The following is a 6,000-nucleotide window of genomic DNA, read 5'->3' on the forward strand; positions in this document are numbered from 1 at the left end:
CACACCATTGTTGTCACACACCAAATGAATAGGTTCTGAGATTTAATAAACAATGCCCAGTTTATTAATGAATTTATTAAACCATGATACCTCCTAGTTGACATCAGCTATCACACTTTACTCATCTTCTGTCATCAAGTCTGTTGTGGCACTCTGTTTTGAACTCTTCCAAGACACCCATCTCACAGTACTTTGATTTACATGCAGTATATTAGAGTAGTTTGCTTCGCCAACAACTGATTTTGTTCTGAGTAATATCTTTGTTACTTGACATGAATAAATTCACATGCAGCCCTGGAGATTGCTCCTCCAAACTACATGATTCCTCTACCCCAACCTTGTGTCACACACTTATTCTTAGTCCCTCCAGAATAAGCGATTCTAGAGTTTGATCCACCAACCCAACTTAAAGGAACTCAGGTCCTACGTCTACGATGAAGGAGGATCCCATCTGAGCTTGTAATTTATATTATATTTGATATACCACCAATCATTCCACATGAAGTGTTTATAAATTTTAAATTCAATAACCCATTTCAAGTAAAGCAAAATATTTGTCACATTATATTTGTCATAAAACACTCAAAGTCATGCTTGAAAAAACATAGTAATAATCATTTAAATAATCTCAAATGAAAAATATAAGTTTATAATGTGTTTTGAAATCAAGTACTTTTCAATTAAATGTATTCATGTCAATAAATTATTGTAGATTTTTCCCATTTTTGAAAAATATTATTTATTTACTACATTAGAAAAAATCTGTTTATTCTTTTATAAAATAAAGCAAAGAGGACTTTAAAATTCTTTAAAGAAATAACATATTAATATTCATGAAGTGTGACTAGGTACAAGCAGTGATTTCATTAAATGAGGGGTTATTGACAGAAACTGAGAACCCTTCAGGAAAATTGTAAAACAATACATTTTCCGTCCCATCTAATCTGATGTATCTGATTGGATCCAATCCGAATGGATCAGTTGGGTGGATCAGTCTTTCCAACCTAATGAGGTTGGGTTGGTCAATACGTCGACATGCCATTGAGCATGTTATATCCGATCTGACCCATGGGCCCTGATAAGGTCAGGTTTATCCAAATGAGCCAGTTGGATTGACCCCATACCTGATTTGTTCCATGAAGGCCTGCACCATTGATACACTCAAATTTAGGGTTAAAATTGTGTCGTCCTTGATTTGAGTTGAATGAATCAATATATAGACTAGTACTCACATAATAATTTTATGTGGTGTATGAATACGGGTTTTTTAATTTTTATTTTATTTTTATTGGCAAAAAACACGGTGCCGGGTACGTACAACCCTGCGGTTGTCCCCGTAGACCGATCCAGCTGTGCCCTGGTCGCTACTGAGGGGGATTTTATAGATAAAGTGTATTGTTTATCAACGTTTATAGGCATGGAGTGAGCATAAATATCCCAATTACACTCGGATCTCACTCATCCACGCCCATGTGTAGGAAAAAGAAAAGATACATGAGTGATCCCTGGTAGGTGTTTGGAGAAGGTCGCTCGTGAAGGCGTCTCTCTGGGATCCCCCCGACTACGATGATGCATGGAGTGTGTGGAGCAAGCGCTGCCGTTGCCCGTACTTCATGCACGATGCTTATCACGGGAGCCAATCTTCGGGAGATGTTCATGCGTGCTAGCATGGAGAGTGGGGAGCCGGCATAGAAGATGCGATGCCTGGGGTATACGCCATCTAATCTGCCGTCCATAGATGTCAGCGTTGAGGTGTGCGACATGTTGGACGATTAGGCGAGAGGGTGAGCTCTCTCACCGCCAACGCGCCATGCAGTCTGCCACTCCTGCGTCCTCTCCTTTGACAGTGTGCGACACATGCGAAGGGCTGACAAGCATATGAATACGGGTTAACTCCACATGGAACATATCTTAGGGTTTTAACTATCTCTAGATAGTGATTCCGATAGAATGAGAAGGGATATGCAAAGGGTATGGGTTAGTGATGGAATGACGATGAACCCAGAATAAGGCAATAAAACTCTTACACAAATTAAAACCATGTTTCAAAATAAGGCAATATAAGTTTACGGGCGAGAGTGGGAACAAAGGATAGGAAAACTCAAGAGTCTCCCAGCAGCAATGTTGAAGAGACAATTATCCACCCTGCAAACACACACACACACACACACACACACACACACACACACACACACACACATATATATATATATATAAGGTGGAATCAAAGACAGGGGCGAAGTGATATTGTAATTATTGTTGATCAGCAAGAAGAATATATGGCTCTTCGAGAATGTGTCATTTTGGGGATTCTGACGATTTGTTTAATAGATACAACAAATCTCGCAGATATTCGATTCCAACTAACGATGATGCTATCTCTTGAATCTGACTGATTCTTAACAAATTAGTATCTGCTGCGATCGTTCTAGCTATATAAGAAATAATTTATTATTAATAGGGAAACTCCATAGTTTTTTTTTATGAGACTATTCTTCATAAAAAAATAAAGTACTCGAACTTGGGATATTATGTCATTACTTAGTATCCTAACCACTAATGATTAAAATGGGTCAGTTGAGAAAGAGATGGTTACGAAGTAAATAATTCTTTATTTTAAGTTAGATTTCTGTCAGAGGTTACAAAATAAATATCCCCAAGAAGTAGAATACCGTTAGATACTTAAATCTGCATTCTCGCTACGCGCCTAAACGCTTGCTCACTCGCGTCTTCATCTTAATCTTCATGCTCATCTTCATCTTCACGCTCGTCTTCATCTTAATATATGAACCGCTTCTGCGCCTTAATTATCCACTCACTTTTTTTTATCATCTTTGGACTTCAGTTGAAAGGATTGCTTTATCTCTAGGAGTTCGAGCCTCATCCTTAGCTCAATGTAATGGGTTGGGCTGGCGGTCTGGCCTGGGCCATAGTTTTGGCTGTGGGATCCCTATTCGCTACCGATGCCCCCGTTCTTTTTATGAAAGAAGAGGCTCAGCATGAACTTAAAAGAGTTCCCTCGTGGATTCAGGACTTGTCGTGTTATGTTTCAGAAATTGAAGACACAAGCACATCTGTTAATCAACCTGTTCCAGGGACCGTGCCTCCAGGTAACGAAGTTAAGCGATCTAATCCTCTTGCACCCCATTCTTATAAACCCGATGAAGGTTCAGCATGAACTCGATATTATGTAAACATAACCAAATGATTATGTTATTTACTTTGTAACCTACACCCATAAACTATCTGATAGCTGGTATGGAAGCAGAAGATCTCTTCGAAGTTCCGCTCGTAAACGCTCACTCGCGCCTTGACCTAACGATCAATTGGCTGGAATTGGGAGCTCAGACACTTGAAAATCCCCATCGGGAGAATACAATATGGCGATGCTATATCTCTGGAAAGATTACAAAAATAAGTCCATACTTTTGTCGTTACAAGCAAAAATGCTCCATCATAGAGAGTTTACCGATGAGAACTAAGCTAAGCTTAATAGGATTTTTGGTCGATATGGTATACGAAGTAAATGGTTGCGAAGTAAATGAATTATTGAAGGGCAAGGGAGCAGAAGAGTTTACGAACGGGAGTGGAGTCACGGATAAAGAAGATGAAGATAAATGTTACGAAGTCAATAAAGATGAAGATGAATCAGGCGCGGAGCGAAGAAGTTATCTTCAAAATAAGTTCTGCAAGAAATGAAAAGTTCTGATTTCTCAGAATTGGTATCTTTCAGTTCTTTTAAGGGTGAAGAACCGTAAGTGACTCATTGCCTAGTTCTGAAAGAAATGAAAGCAGAATTCTTCTGATTAAAATCAGAACCTCCCTCCTACATGTTGAATCTTTTTTTAGCGGTTTCCCCAGAGATCTTTATCATTAACGCAACCTTCATTTTGCTCATTCATAGAGTTGTATTTAGTACCTCTAAGAAAGATGATTATCCACCGTTAGTCAGTAATGTGGGTTGGCTTGGATTACTTAGTCTTGTGCGCCGAGGAGTGCAGCACGCTTTGGGATATGGAAGAGCTTTTATCGCCCAGCTCCCTAACCTAATGTGGCTGGACCACGGGGAACCGTAGCATGGGGGACGTCCTAATCCTTTTGCCGCTGCAGGGCCGTCTAATCGTACGCAACAGGAGCAAGGGAACTCCCCTGGTTCTGGAAGTCACATGAGTCCGAACGCTATGTTGAATGTGGGACTCATACTACACAACGTAGGTACCTATGCAGGTGAGGCGTCGGTTGGTCCTAAAAACGACGACTATGACGCGAGGTGCAATTTTAAGAGTGGACGTGCCGCAACCTAGGGATCACCAGGCAGCTCTTTCGCTCCATAGGGATATTGAGGGGGCATAGCACCATTCTTCTTGGAGGGGGGTTGGATTGCCCGGGTGACAGATCCTGCCATAATGTACTCCTACCTATTGCACCTCCAACAGAAGTGAAGTCGAGCATAGATACGAAGATCTTCATGTGATGTGTGAAGGTTATGAAATAACGAAGGAAAAGGGCGGTAGATGATAATGATAAAGAGCTAGCATCTGGACGGGCGGACGGAATGGATAAGTGAAAGGTGCCATGGTACCTACTAAAACAACTAAACTCAAGGCGTGGAAGCAGTGAATATATGAGGATGAAGACGAGCGAGCGGGACCTTTTTTCGAGCACAGAATAGGCAATTGAGAGATAGAGCTAGTGGGGAATCAATGCTCCAGACCGAAGATTCCTCCGACACTTGGCTTTCTCTGACACATATTAGCTTAGTTGCGCTCAATAGGTTCTGAAAGAATTGTTTGTGATTAAAATAAGAACTGTTCTGATAAATCAGAACCTGCAACACTCCCACTCCAAGCTACGCTTGCTGAGCAAGATGCATTGCAATTTCCTCTTTTGTGGAGGCGCCTCTGCCTCACACGCGGAACGGGAAGAGAAACACTTTCTTTGTTCAGGGGTTTCGTAAAGAAAACCAAACCCCAAGACAAGGTGCGACGGAGCGAGTGACTCCAGGCACTAGGGAGCAGAAGCGAGTGAGTGGGAGCAGAAGACGAGCAAAAGGCGCGAGTGAGCGGGCGTGTTAGCAAAAGCGAGTTTATGAGCGGGTGCGAGGAGCCGAAGCATAGCGAAGATGAATCAACAATGAAAGGTTACGAAGAAGTTATCACGGAAGAGCCACATGCAGGGAAACTTGCACGTGTGGTTCTGGCCGTTTAGAACTTTTGGTATCTAATAACCTTGCTTCTGCTCGCCGCTGGCGCACCTCTCGTAACTATTGCCCATTTATTCTAGAATAATTTTTTTAGGAGGGACCATTCTACATATTTCTGCCAAATCCTTCCGTTATTAAGTACGGCTGGTACCATTTCGATGTGTTTCAATTCTTTTGAACAGGAGAGGTTTGATGCTTCTGAATTCATTATATTAATTCCACTTCCTACTCGCATTATGCTCTTTATGATCCCGGCTCATGATTCAATTGCCATGTATTTAGCTGTTGAGCTTCAAAGTTTATGTTTTTATGTGATCGCTGCATCAAAAAGAAAGTCTGAATTTTGCACGGAAGCTGGCTCAAAATATTTGATCTTAGGTGCATTTCCCTCTGGAATATTATTGTTTGGGTACGACAGGACAACTACCAATAAATAATGAGAATGATTTACTTCTTCTTCTTTATCTTCATTGACTTTGTAACATGAATCTTAATCTTGACTCCGCTCCCGCTCACTCGCACCTTCATTTATCGCTCCTAAAGTTGCGCCCTCTACTCGTTGCGCCTTCATTGACCCTTTAGCAGGTTCATCTTAATTTCTTGCTCCGTCGCTTCTGCTTATAAATTGCTCCATCAGTCGTGTCTGAATCTGAAGATTCCTTGCTTCCACGCCTTTGGAACCTCTATGTAGTTGTCTATCTAGGGTGATCGATCTACTTTACTTCATAACCTGGGGCTGTGTTTCGATCTCCTACATGTGAAAGATAAGGGGAACGAGGTCCTTATTTATGTTAAAA

The 6,000-nt window shown here is 41.2% G+C and overlaps 1 pseudogene; it reads left to right on the plus strand.

The window, feature by feature from the left end:
- Positions 1 to 2,899: 2,899 nt before the first annotated feature.
- LOC144712076 (NADH-ubiquinone oxidoreductase chain 2-like) lies at positions 2,900 to 5,744 on the plus strand (annotated as a pseudogene).
- Positions 5,745 to 6,000: the final 256 nt, after the last annotated feature.

Source organism: Wolffia australiana, chromosome 14, assembly GCF_029677425.1.
Source record: "Wolffia australiana isolate 7733 chromosome 14, ASM2967742v1".
NCBI classification, from domain to species: domain Eukaryota; kingdom Viridiplantae; phylum Streptophyta; class Magnoliopsida; order Alismatales; family Araceae; genus Wolffia; species Wolffia australiana.